The sequence below is a fragment of the Mastomys coucha genome, unplaced genomic scaffold (assembly GCF_008632895.1).
Source record: "Mastomys coucha isolate ucsf_1 unplaced genomic scaffold, UCSF_Mcou_1 pScaffold9, whole genome shotgun sequence".
Lineage (NCBI taxonomy): Eukaryota > Metazoa > Chordata > Mammalia > Rodentia > Muridae > Mastomys > Mastomys coucha.
Window position 1 is genome coordinate 88713569 of NW_022196915.1, and position 12870 is coordinate 88726438.

The 12870-nt window shown below is 42.6% G+C and overlaps 1 long non-coding RNA gene across 1 annotated transcript in view; it reads left to right on the top strand.

Annotated features, from left to right (window-relative positions):
* The first annotated feature begins 215 nt into the window (after positions 1–215).
* The window catches only part of LOC116084996, a 31826-nt gene continuing 19171 nt past the window's right edge, over positions 216–12870 (top strand). Inside the window, exon 1 of the long non-coding RNA XR_004116345.1 lies at positions 216–1881. This is a non-coding gene — a long non-coding RNA (uncharacterized LOC116084996). The remainder of the gene's footprint in view (positions 1882–12870) is intronic.

The following is a 12870-nucleotide window of genomic DNA, read 5'->3' on the forward strand; positions in this document are numbered from 1 at the left end:
GGTCCTTTGGTCACCTTAGGAAAAAAACAAAATCTTCGATGCTGATTTCTCAACTACCCATGGAATCCCACAAACTCTTCTTTGCTGTGGCTCAGAATTTCTTTAGCTGACTGAATTATTTCCATCAATGTGGATTTCAATTCCATCCAATAGCAACAAGATTGAACTAAACAAAGGATGAGCTGTCCTTAGGGTTTTTCCAGAGAGGGGCTTCTGTCATAACTTTTCAGTCAGATGAATTTGGAGAATAGAATTATTAACATCTGTCCAGTTCAGGCAGAATGAAACTTGTATTTTAGGGATGGACTTTACTTCTCCTGGATCTTGTCAGGAGATTAAAAATAAAAGATTCCCCTCCCCAAATTCCATTACAAAGTCAGGGCAGGTCGTAATATCAGAACCGAGTGAGGTATAAATTGCTGGGAAGCAGAGGCAGAGCTCTAGCTCAGGTCAGGGACAGCACAAGGGGAGAGTGAAGACAGAAGAGAAAACGAGCGGGGCGTCCGCTATTTTGAGAAGCTCTTTGAAGAATTGAAAATCACTGAATTGAGTCTTGGACAGTGAATAATATGCTTCCAAATGATGGGGGAGAGGAATGGAGTGTAAAGGAATGGAGTTCAAGCGCCTGTAACAAAGGGAAGCATCCGGCAGCGTGGAAACAGATCAAGAGTGTCATTCAAGTGGAACACAGAACAGAAAATAACTGGAAGAGTAGACTCATTGCTGGGTGATAGATTTTACTGAGTAGACGCACATGTTTACTCATCCCACAATGGGAACCCTAGACAGACCAAAGCAGCACCTGCACCAGTGTTCTACTTGGGTGAACCAGGATGCTGTTACTAGGGTTACTAACAGTGTGGTGAGCAGTTAACTGACAAGAAATAGGAACGACTTAAATGTAGCCACGTGATCCAAAGGCCCGCCACAACAGAGCAAGCTGCACCTCATGAAGACTGCAACCCTGGAGCAATCAGGACAGCTTGCAGGCCACAGACAGGCCAGTCCTCTCCTCCGCAGCAATGCGTCTCTACCCAGCAACTGTTTCTTCCTTTTATAAGACTGGGAGAGACTTTCCAGAGGATCTTCCGAGTTGTTCTTTTCCTAGGTGTGTGGCCTTTTATTTACCTCCCAAGTCTCCGGAGCCTTTTCCTTTCTCCTGGAGGGAATGTTTCAGTTCAGAGGAAATTGCCTGACAGCTCCTGTACGTGCCCCTGCACCTTCCAAACTCACAGAGCGGAGTTCGTTATGGCATCACGTCTGTGGAGTTGGTACCAGGTTCCACGGATTAAAGAGTTATCCCGTTTCTCCCTACTTCTCTTGGGATTCCCAGGCTACCCACACTTCCCAGTTAACTACAAACTTGGGGTTCCCCAGCCACCTCCCCACAGGTTCATTAGTTCCATTCTATCGCCCACAGAACCCCAGAAAGTGCTTTAATATGATGAGTGGTCTGCTGTAGAGTATACATCTCGGGGCCTTCTGAATGGAAGGACCTAAAGAACAAGATGTAAAGGGCTGTAGGTAGGCCATGGTGCAAGGCTGCTCTGCTGCTCATGAGCTGCTCACCAGAGAGATGTTCTATGAGCCCTGTGTTCATCAAAGGCTCATTATGCAGGCATGATTAAGTCATGGGCTATGGTGACCCAACTCCTCCTCCAGCCTATTTCCACTCCTTGGGGAAGGTTAAGGTTACTGAAAATTTCAACCCGTTAGTCAAGGGGCTAATTCTTCAGGTGACCAGCTCTCATCCTCAATCTACTTAGCTCCAGTTCTCCTCTTGGGTCCACATTGTTATAAATGTGGTTCTCTGCCAGCCGGACTTTCAGTCACTCAACAGCAGCAGCACCAGGTGTGGCACGTTTCCACTCTCACTACCAGGTGAGTATTTCCTAGTCTGTACTTACACCCCCTTTAAAAGGCCTTTCTCATTCTCCCTGTCTCTCGGTCTGTCGGTCTGTCTGTCTGTCTCAGTCATGTTCCCACTCTGAGAAGGCATTTTGCTCTCTCCACTCCTCGAATAACCTCTTGGCATTAAGCTTGATGTGTGGCATGATCCCTTAGCAGTACCAGCACACCTTGGCCTGGACCCACCATTGGTACCTTTCTACCACTTTACCCTGACAATCATAGCATATAAAAACAAACAAATACCCCAAACCCAACCAACTAAACAAGTAAGAAACACTCTTCACTAAAGACCAAGGGTTTTAGCATGGCCAGGAACAAGAGACAAAGACAAAGTATGCATCTATATTTTGTTATACCTCAGCTATCCAACCTTATCAATACTCAAAATCATAATTGTGCACGCGTTAAGATTGTCCTGTCCAATATGGCTTCCTCCATCACACATACTCACTCAGAACTAAGTTAATTGATGTTAGGAGTTATATAGCCCCATGGAGGGAGCAACAATGTCAGCAGGCCAGAACCCCCTGAGCTCCTGGAGACTGGACCACCAACCAAAGAATACACATCGAGCAACCCATGGTGCTGGCCACATACGCAGCAGAAGATGGCCTTGTTGGACATCAGTGGGAGGAGAGGCCCTTGGGCCTGAGGGTGTTCAATGCCCCAGTGTAGGGGAATGCCAGGGAGGGAGGATGGCAGTGGGTGGGTGGGAAAGTACCCTCATAGGGGCAGGGGGAGGGGGTATGGAATAAGAGGTTTCCAAAGAGGAAACCTGGAATGAAGAAAACATTTGAAATGTAAATAAAGAAAATATCCAAGGAGAAAAAAGAGTTATTTGTAATGTCACTCCTTACTTGCATTAGTGGCATTGAAATGACCACATATAGGTGGGCGATATCACGTTAGACAGTGGAGAGGAGACCATTTCCCCCCAGTAAGTCCTATTAGGCTATGTTGTAAACTGAAATTTCATAAATAAACTGGTCTTTAACAAAGCAAGACAAAGGTCTGAGGATGTAGTTTAATTGTATATTGCTTGGCTACCATGTGTGAGTGATGCCCTGGGTCAAACCTCTGTAACACATATTCCCAAGTATAACCTGTCTTAGTTAGGGTTTTACTGCTGTGAACAGACACCATGACCAATGCAAGTCTTATAAAGGACAACATTTAATTGGGGCTGGCTTACAGGTCAGAGGTTCAGTCCATTATCATCAAGGTGGGAGCATGGCAGAGTCCAGGCAGGTGTGGAACAAGCAGAGCTGAGAGTTCCACATCTTCATCTGAAGGCTGCTTGCAGAATACTGACTTCCAGGCAGCTAGGATGAAGCCTTAAAGTCCACACCCACAGTGACACATCTACTCTAACAGGGTCACACTGTCTAATAGTGCCACTCCCTGGGCTGAGCATAGACAAACCATCATACAACCCAAGCGTTTACTCTCTGTAAAAGATATACTCACTTACTTAGACATTTATGTACTGCAGTTCTGAGGACTGAACCCAGTTTGTGTATATAAGGCAAGTTCTCTGCAACTCAGCTATATCCCTAGCCCAAGAAGTACATTCAAAATGTACTTCTTGATATTCTATAATAGATTGACATTCCACACAAACAATATATGCAGGTATGCAGTAATGAATATGTTAATGTTAGCTAAGGCAAACATTGAGACAAAATTATATTATTAGAATCAAATGGAATTAGTCTATCATGATAAAAAGATGTATGGAGCAGGATGTCATAATAATTTAAATGTTCATATTCCTAATATGAACTACTTATTCCTAATAATAATACTACAACATTCAAATACAGGAAGCGAAGTTAAGAGAATTAAAGGTAAAAATTAAAAAAAAATTCTATAACTGCATTTGGAGATTCCAATATCTGTCTTCCACTAATTGATATGGCAACCAGACAGAGGAGTAATTAAAGACATAAGGAATCTGTCTTAGTTAAGGTTTTACTGCTGTGAACAGATACCATGACCAAATGTTGTCTTATAAAGGACAACATTTAACTGGGGCTGGTTTACAGGTTCAGAGGTTCAGTCTGTTATCATCAAGGTGGGAATGTGGCAGCATCCAGGCAGGCATGGTACAGGAGAAGCTGAGAGTTCTACATCTTCATCTGAAGGCATGGGAGACTGACTTCTAGGCATCTAGGGTGAGAGTCTTAAAACTCACACCCACAGTGACACACCTACTCCAACAAGGCCATACCTAGTCCAACAGGCCACACCTCCTAATAGTGCCACTCCCTGGGTTGAGCATATCGAAACCATCACAGGATTTAAGCATGACTATCAGTTATAACAGCCTAGCTGGCATTTGTGAAACACTATACCCCATAACCACAAAATGCATACAGCTTTACCATGTGGATGACCCATCAATTAGCCTATTAAACGATATCATAAACCTGAAAGGATTGCAATCACACAGAGCTCCTTTCTTTTCTAACCACAATAGGACTAAATTAGGAACTAATAGTAATGATATATCTAGGGGACCTCCAAATTTAGGGAATGAAAAGAGCAAACTCCTAAATAACGCACAGATCAGAGAGTTAAGAAGGAAGTTAGAAAATATTTCAAATTAAAATTATGACAAAATCTCAACTCTATGGGACAGATTTTAAATCTTTCAATGTTTTTATTAGGCAAGAAGATCTATCATCAACCATCAAAGTCGAAATGGGGATGGGGAGATGGCTTAGTCAGTACTGTGTTTACTGTGTCAGAATAAGGACCTGAGATCATACCCACATAGAAAGTTGGGCACAGCAGTGTGTGTCTGTGACATGGTGCTGGGAAGACAGAGTCAAGAAAGTCACTGGAGTTTGCCAGCCTCAAGTCTAACTGCCTTAGTAAGTTCCAGTTAGGTGAGAGAGCCTGTCTCAGAACACAAGGTGGAGAGCAATTGAAGAGGACACCTGATATTGACCGCTGGCCTTCACTTACATCTGCACATGTACACATATGTGCATGTAAGAAGGTAGAAATTGGAGATCAAAGAGAAAATAAAGGGGAGAAAATAAAGAAAAGAACAGAAATGAATGAAATAGAGAAACCAATTAAGAAAATAACCAAGTTAAGGGTCAAGGAGAATCCAGGGGACTGGGATTGTCAGCTGTGCAGGCCAGGGGCCTGAGGAGATAAGGCCACAAAGTCATCACATCTTTGTAAGAACACAGTCACGGGAGGGGCTTTGCAACATTGTACTTCTGCCTTTATACAAATGATGCTGTGAGCCTGTATCATTTTAACAGTATTAGTAGTTAATCAAACCCATGTGCTTATATTTCTTCCTTTCCCCAATGAGCATTTAGCAGCATTAGAATGAAACTGCTATTTGGTTTTCCACTGACGTCATGTGGTTGGTTCTTAGCAGTGTATGAATCCATGTAGATTCCAGGCAAGGGGCATGGGCTATGCTTTTGTTTCTCCAGCAGGTCTTAGTGCACAGCCAAGAGAGCGCTGTGTCAAACAATTCTGTTGAGCCCTTTTTGTCCCATAGTGCTGGGGGTTGAGCCCAGGACCTTGCATGTGCTAGGAATACTCAGCACAATATTCATTTCTTTTAAACTCTTGCTGAGAGGTAGAACCTATGACGTTGCCTAGGCAACCTTGAACTCATCATGCAGCACAGGCAGGTCTGGACCTTGCATTCCATTTGGCTCCCTCTCTGGAGCAGATAGGGTGACAGGCCTGTGCACTAGCTCTGCAGTCTGCCCCATGCTGTTGAAATTTAAGAATGACTCACACATTGTAGAATGTTGGTCACTTGCTACACAGTTCTAGTTACAGAGACGGAGTACGTTCTGGAGATTCAGTTACAGAGGGTGACTAAAGTCAGCAAAACTAGATTTGATCCTGGAAGGTTTATCATAAAAATACTTTTCTTAATACATTAAGAATTCCATAAATGAGCCAGACGGTGGTGGCGCATGCCTTTAATCCCAGCATTTGGGAGGCAGAGGCAGGGGTACTTCTGAGTTCAAGGCCTACCTGGTCTACAGAGTGAGTTCCAGGACTGCCAGGGCTATACAGAGAAACCCTATCTCGAAAAACAAACAAACAAATAAAAAGAATTCCATAAATGGATTTTTCCCAACTCCTTTAGACCTAACCCTAATCCTCTGACCCTCCAACTTTGATACTTGAAAATTTCTAAGCAGGTCTTATCACCAAATGTAATAATAATAATAATAATAATAATAATAATAATAATAATAATAATAACAATAATTTATTATATTATTGTATATATAATAATTTATTATATATGCATTATTAGTGTTATTATCATCATAATTATTATACAAGGTAATGGATATCTTAACTAACTTGACTGTGGTAAATAGTTAAAATTACATACATATATCAAAACATCAAAAGTACTGCATAAATAAATAAATATAATTAAATAAATATAATTTTTATCTGTCTATTATATTATGATAAAGCTAAGAACAGGGCAAAAGTTGCAGTTTTTTATAAAGAAATGTTAGTTTGACCAATGAAATTTTGGAGTTCCCATTTGAATTTTAAAGTTTTCTTAGTGTTTTGAAAATTATTATTATTCAGTAAGGGTTTTAGGTGGTGGAACAGATGAGCAGCAGCAGTTTATTCTATATAATTTGACTGGAATAAACTCTTGCTTCAAAGCATCTTTCTTTTTCTCTTTAAGGCAAACTGAAGCCAAAATCTTTGTTTTGGAAATCTGTAGTCTTTCTTGTAGTATCAGATAATTTTGTTATGTAGCAACTTTCCATGTATAAATACATGTTTGACTATGCCAGAGGTCAGATTGTAGCCTGTAAAATCAAACTGCACTAAATAAGAAAAGCCTCATCTGCCAAGATGCTTGTGCATCCCCTTCTTACACACACACACTCACACACACTCACACATACACACTCACACACACACTCACACACACACTCACACTCACATACTCACACACACACAAACACATACACTCACATACTTACACAAACATACATATACACACAACACACTCACACACACACTCGTACATACACACTCACATACACACACTTACACACTCACACACACACTCACATACATACACACACATACACACATACACACACAAACACTTACATACACACACAAACACTTACATACACACACATTCACATACGCACACACACTCACACACTCATACACACACAAACACTAAAACACACTCACACACTCACACACAGAGCATCATTTCAGAAAGGCTGTGTCTTGTCAGAGAAGGAATTAGAAGGCAGAAATAACATGCTTAATTCAGAAAGCTCTGGTTTCAGCTGTGGCCCCCTCGTGTTTCTGCAATCTCAATTAAACCCCTTAACAGGTTCCTACGTCAGTATTCCAAATACCTATTTCACAAGGCCGCAGTGTGCTGTGGCCTGCAGTGCTTTTGAAGAACTATGTAACTGAAGCACGTGGCACCTAGGAACCCCTCCTGTACCCTCTAGTGCAAGCAGCTGGACAATAAGCAATTTCTAATTTTTTTTTTTTAAGAACCAGTGTGGCAGTATGAAGGCCTTTAAAGTTGCACAAGAGGCTGGAGAGATGCCGCTGGTTAAGAGCATTTGCTGCTCTCGCAGAGGTCTGGTGTTTGATTTCCAGCACCCATATGGTGACTCATAGCAGTCTGTAAATCCAGTTTCAGATTATCTGAAACCCTCTTCTGGCCTCTGTGAGCACCAGGCACACATGTGGTAGACATTCATGCCTTCAAGCAAATCACTCGTAAATATTAAGATAATAATAATAATGATAATAAGCACACAAAACTAGGTTCCACTTTTCCTTGTCATACATTGGAACTTTGACTTTCTGCAAATTATTTAACCCCTTAGAGTTTCTGTGTCTCCATAGAAAGAGAGGAGATTGATCATATCCACATATGATCATATCCACAATCATATCCACAGATAGGTGAGGAAGAAATCTGTAAAGATGGGTCAACATCCAGAACACTGCCCAGGACTGTGGATGCTTGATTAAGCTTCTCTTAGCTCATCTTTGTGCTATTAAGATTTCTGTTATTAAGGTTTTATTTACAAGGTCAAATGCATTCAGTTGATCAAAGCCTCCAGGATTACCATTGGCATTGCTAGAGCTCAGACCACTTTCTGGTTCAAATGCTGGCTATTTAATTTCATTTCTGCCTCTGTGGGTGAGTGCTAAGGGAGTAAATCTCCCTGCAGAGCAGAGAGATGCTCTGCAGGCTCAGTGGAGGCTGTTTTTCTTCCTCACGCCTCCAACATTCACTTACCCATGATTGATGATTATTGTTTTAAGGTTTTTAAAGTTCCTATCCAGAGAATTCAGATTAATAATTTCTATTAGATAATTCCCATTAGTCCCTTTACAATGCACCAGGATATATGACCAGTAGGTACAAGGCAGTATTTATTTGATTAAAATCCTTTAGCTTAATTTTCTCGTTGCCAGTAGCAACCCACAAAAGATAGAACTAAAACGACAAGTCTGTGTGCCACGATGATTGCCAGCCATGTTTTGTTCTTTCCTAAGATGTGGTTTCAAAATAGCCTTCCCCGTGCTGATAGCAATACAAACAATTGCTGTGTATTCTGCCTTAGACATATCGACAAGCCATCTCCTGAACAGCCTGGGCTGCTAATAAACCTTTCCCTGCGGCTTTCAGATGCAACCTTAGATGCCCCATACACTGTTGCTATGTCCATAGCTAGAGGGCCGGTGACTGTATGGACTCTAAAAATGATTTTCTAATTTCTATAAACCGATGCATGAGATCAGTATAATACACAGAGTAGAGGAAGTATTTGCATTTTTGAAAACTACTGTCATTTAGTGAACAATGCATAGCAGCTCTTTAAGAATTTGGTTGTTCTGTTATAAAGGAGTACTGAACACATTAGAGGAGACTAAAAATAAATCCTGGGCAGAGCCGGTTGTAGACGACAGTGAAATTCTATTAGGCAGCTTTCTAAGGGCTGAGGGAGAAGTGTCTGTGAGCAGAAAAATGTTGCTGTGCAGAAGCGGGACTGACCTTTGAGATGTTTGTTGGGTCTTCTAAAACGGAACCTGCTGTACAGCAAAAACAAAACAAAACAAAAACTTTGTGCTGGCCATTGTGGTCCATGGGTGTCATAGATGAGCAGGACTTTTGGTTGCTTCCAATGGATGCTAGAAGGAGGCTTCCAGGTCAACAAAACCCAACTGAAGTAGTGCTTGGGTTAGAGTTTCACCCACCACTTTGCTCATTTGCAAGTCAATAGAGAGAGCCTAGTAGTGCTCACTTGATTTCTGCTTGCTCTTGTGCTCTGTGTCCTGACCCCCTACTGCTGTACTCTCAGGAACAAGGATGATTCCCATATTGTCTCCTGCAGGTTGAGAAATCCCTTTGTTAGTAATGGAATCTGCTAAATTTCATTTCTCAAAGTCCAGAGCAGGACTCCACATTCAGCAGACTAGAATCTTGGAGGACAGGCAGCTAACAAGTAGAGAGGAGTTGACAGAGTCAGCTGGGACTTAGTGGAACCCACTTACAATAGGGGGGTGGGGGCTGTGGTCCAGGAAGCACCTCTGAGGTATGACCTGTGTCACATCTGTGCACCCCTGTAAGCCCAGGAGGACCTCAAGACGGACCTGAAAAGACAGCCAGGGGGATGCCAAGATGCCAACAGGCATCAAAGGGGACCCACAACATTGTGTCACTTCATGAATTTCCTCAAGTTTAACACACAAGACTTTTTCTAATAATAGCACTTAAAAAGAAAAGCTCTGAAGTTGAGTGAGAGTCAGTTTTTCTTTTTGCCTTCTTTCTCAATTTCTCCAGTGTTGCAACCATGCTTCCTTGCTCAAGTCTTCCCTGGGCAGCAGAGATGGGCACTTCCCAGTTGAGTGTTTGCCATCGGGAGCTGCCAAGGCAGAAGCTGATAAGGATGGCTCAATGATCCACCAGATCTTGATCTTTTCTTGCCTTCTACTGACACTTAGCCCAAAAGTGAACTGAGCCTCATGTCTCAAGAGCTATTTGTTATTATTATGACACAGTAGCTATTATTAGAGCAGGAAGAAACTTGCATGTGCAGGAAAAACAAGACTCGATGATCACTTGACGATCGTTCTACAGCCTATGTGTTTTGCAGCCCTGCTCACGCCGCCTTGGGTTCCTAATGATTTTAACAAGGTCTTCTCTCTTCTGGGGCTCATGAGAAGCAGTGACTTAGTTCAATTATTCCAGTCCCCAGGGTTGCTGGAAACTCACTTGCATCTCTTTCAGTTAGTTTGAATTCCTTTCCACTGCTCTCTTTACTTAGGGTGCCTACAGCTACTGTCCCGCCCAGGCTTTCTCAACTCAGCCACATAGGAGGAATGGAAGCCTCAGAGCTGGAGGCCAGGATTCCTTAAGAGAATTACCTTCTTTTGCTTATTTTAATTTTGGCTTTTTGAGACAGGCTCTCTCTGTATACCCCTGGCAGTCCTGGAACTTGCTCCATAGACCAGATTAGCCTTGAACTCAGAAATCTATCTGCATCTACCCCCCACAAGGGCTGGGATTAAAGACATAAGCCACCACACGAGGCTTTAATAAACTGCTTTTAAACCAGTGAGCTTGTTTTTATAGAAAAAAAAAAAAAGAGAGACTTCTTAGAATTTTAACTCCACAGCAACAGATGAGAGAAGAGAAACCCTTGTCTTAAATACTTTACATTCTCGGTAAACACCTTACGCAAGGAGATGGGAATCTATGAAATCCAAAGGTCATGCCTGTTTACAATAGAGTTCTGTGATGTTTTAGGAATGGAGGGTGCTTGAGTAGTGAGGAATTATTAGAGCAGAGACTATATATATTTTTTGATGCTTTATAAGTTGGGATGGAAGCAGCTTTACTAAATACAGGGTGAATGGAAAGTCTGAGGGGATGAGCAAGAGCAGGAATAAGTAGGTAAGGATCATATCTGTACCCCATATCTTTCTTCTAATCACACCTCCCAAATCATTTTGCCATGCTGTGCATGGTGGTACGTGCATATAATCTCAGCGTTCCAGAGAGACCTCCTCTAGTTTGAGTCCAACATGGGCTCAAAATACTATCTTTTAAAACCTGAAACAAACAGCTTTTTTTTTTTCCATGTGAAGGTATATATTTAATGTATTCCAGGGATGAGATGTATTTGTTAGTGATCCAGTAATTATTCTTTAACACAATCAAGTGGACCCTGAAAAACAGTTTCTTCCTCGCATGCTATGAACCCTGCTGTTCCCAGAAGACCTGAGTGATTAAATGAAAATCTCATTGCCAGCTATGGGTTACTTTCTTATGAGTTATGGATCAGGGAGGCTCCAGAAATCTGCAGAGCAGCACAGGAAGCTGCCAATGCTCTTGGTTTCCCACCACAACTGTATAGTAAGATTCTATTGCTGAAGATACTGCACACCTTTGGTTGCAAGAGACAGAGAGATCAGTCTTAGACTCATCAAGAAATCCTTCTTGCTGGATAGTTTTCATAACGCTAGAAGATTCTATGTAGGCTTCAGAGGAGCAAAGATATCCATGATTTATCTAGCCTTGGACACTAATGTAGTATAATACTGATCACCAGGCCAGGTGCAATAGCAGCAAGACTGTTTTGGGGTTAACTTACTGCTCTCTTCACTGATTTGGAGGCCACAGGAGGGAACTCACTGTAAACATGGTCAAAAACAATTGCTAAGGAAATTGTATGCCCAAAGGGACAACATACTGATGTCTTTCTCAAAGGCCGTGTTGCCAAACTGCCTTCTAAATATTTGTATTTCTATCCATCAATTGGTATTAATCCTAACTTGTGCCAGAGGAGACTTGTTCTTGTTGTTGTTTTGTTTTGTTTGCAGTTGGTGGTGGTCATTGCAGAGATATATTACTGCTCAAATTCCTGAAAATAACAATCCTGAGTGCTCAGCTATAGGTAAAATATGAATATTGATTCCCCAACTCTCAAAGACTTGGGGACATCTAAGAAGTAGGCATGGGCCCACAACACCCAGAGGAAGCTCCATTCCCAGGTGCTCGGACATACCCAGGATCAAGAGCAGACCTTGGGCCCAAGCTCTGCAGCCAGTCCCACATCACCCAGAGGAAGCTCCATTCCCAGGCGCTCTGACACACCCAGGATCAGAAATAGGCAGGAAAAAACATCTGTCCCAACACTGGGAGTAACTGGACCAGCGGGACCAGGCACACAGGAACTCTGCCAGCCCAGTGACTTGGGTTCCTTGTGGTCTGTCTGGGCTGGGTCCAGAGCAGACCTTGGGCGCAAGCTCCGCAGCCAGTCCCACAACACCCAGAGGAAGCTCCACTCCCAGGCACTCTGAAACACCCAGGATCAGAGGTGTGCTGACACACCCAGGACCAGAGGTAAGCAGGAACAAACATTTGTCCCAACACTGGGAGTAACTGGGACCAGCTTGACCAGGCACACAAGAACTCCACCAGCCCAGTGACTTGGGTTCTTTCCGGTCTGTCTGGGTTAGTGTTCTGAGCAGACCTTGGACACAAGCTCTGCAGCCAGTCCCACAATACACAGAGAAAGCCACACTCCCAGGTGATCTAACAAGCGCAGGATCTCAGGATCCCAGAATCACAGGATCACAGAGACAGCTTGACTCTGAGGAGTTCTGACACAACCAGCATCACAGGAAGGACAGGCTCCAGTCAGATTTAGCAAGGGGAGGTAGCACTAGAGATAACCAGATGATGGGGGGCAAGCGTAAGAAAATAAACAACACAAACCAAGGTCATTTGCCATTATTAGAACCCAATTCTCCTACCATATTAAGTCCTGGACACACCATCACACCAGAAACACAATATTCAGATATAAAATCACTTATGATGATGATACAGGACCTTAAGAAAGACATAAATAGCACCCTTAAAGAAATACAGGAGAACACAGG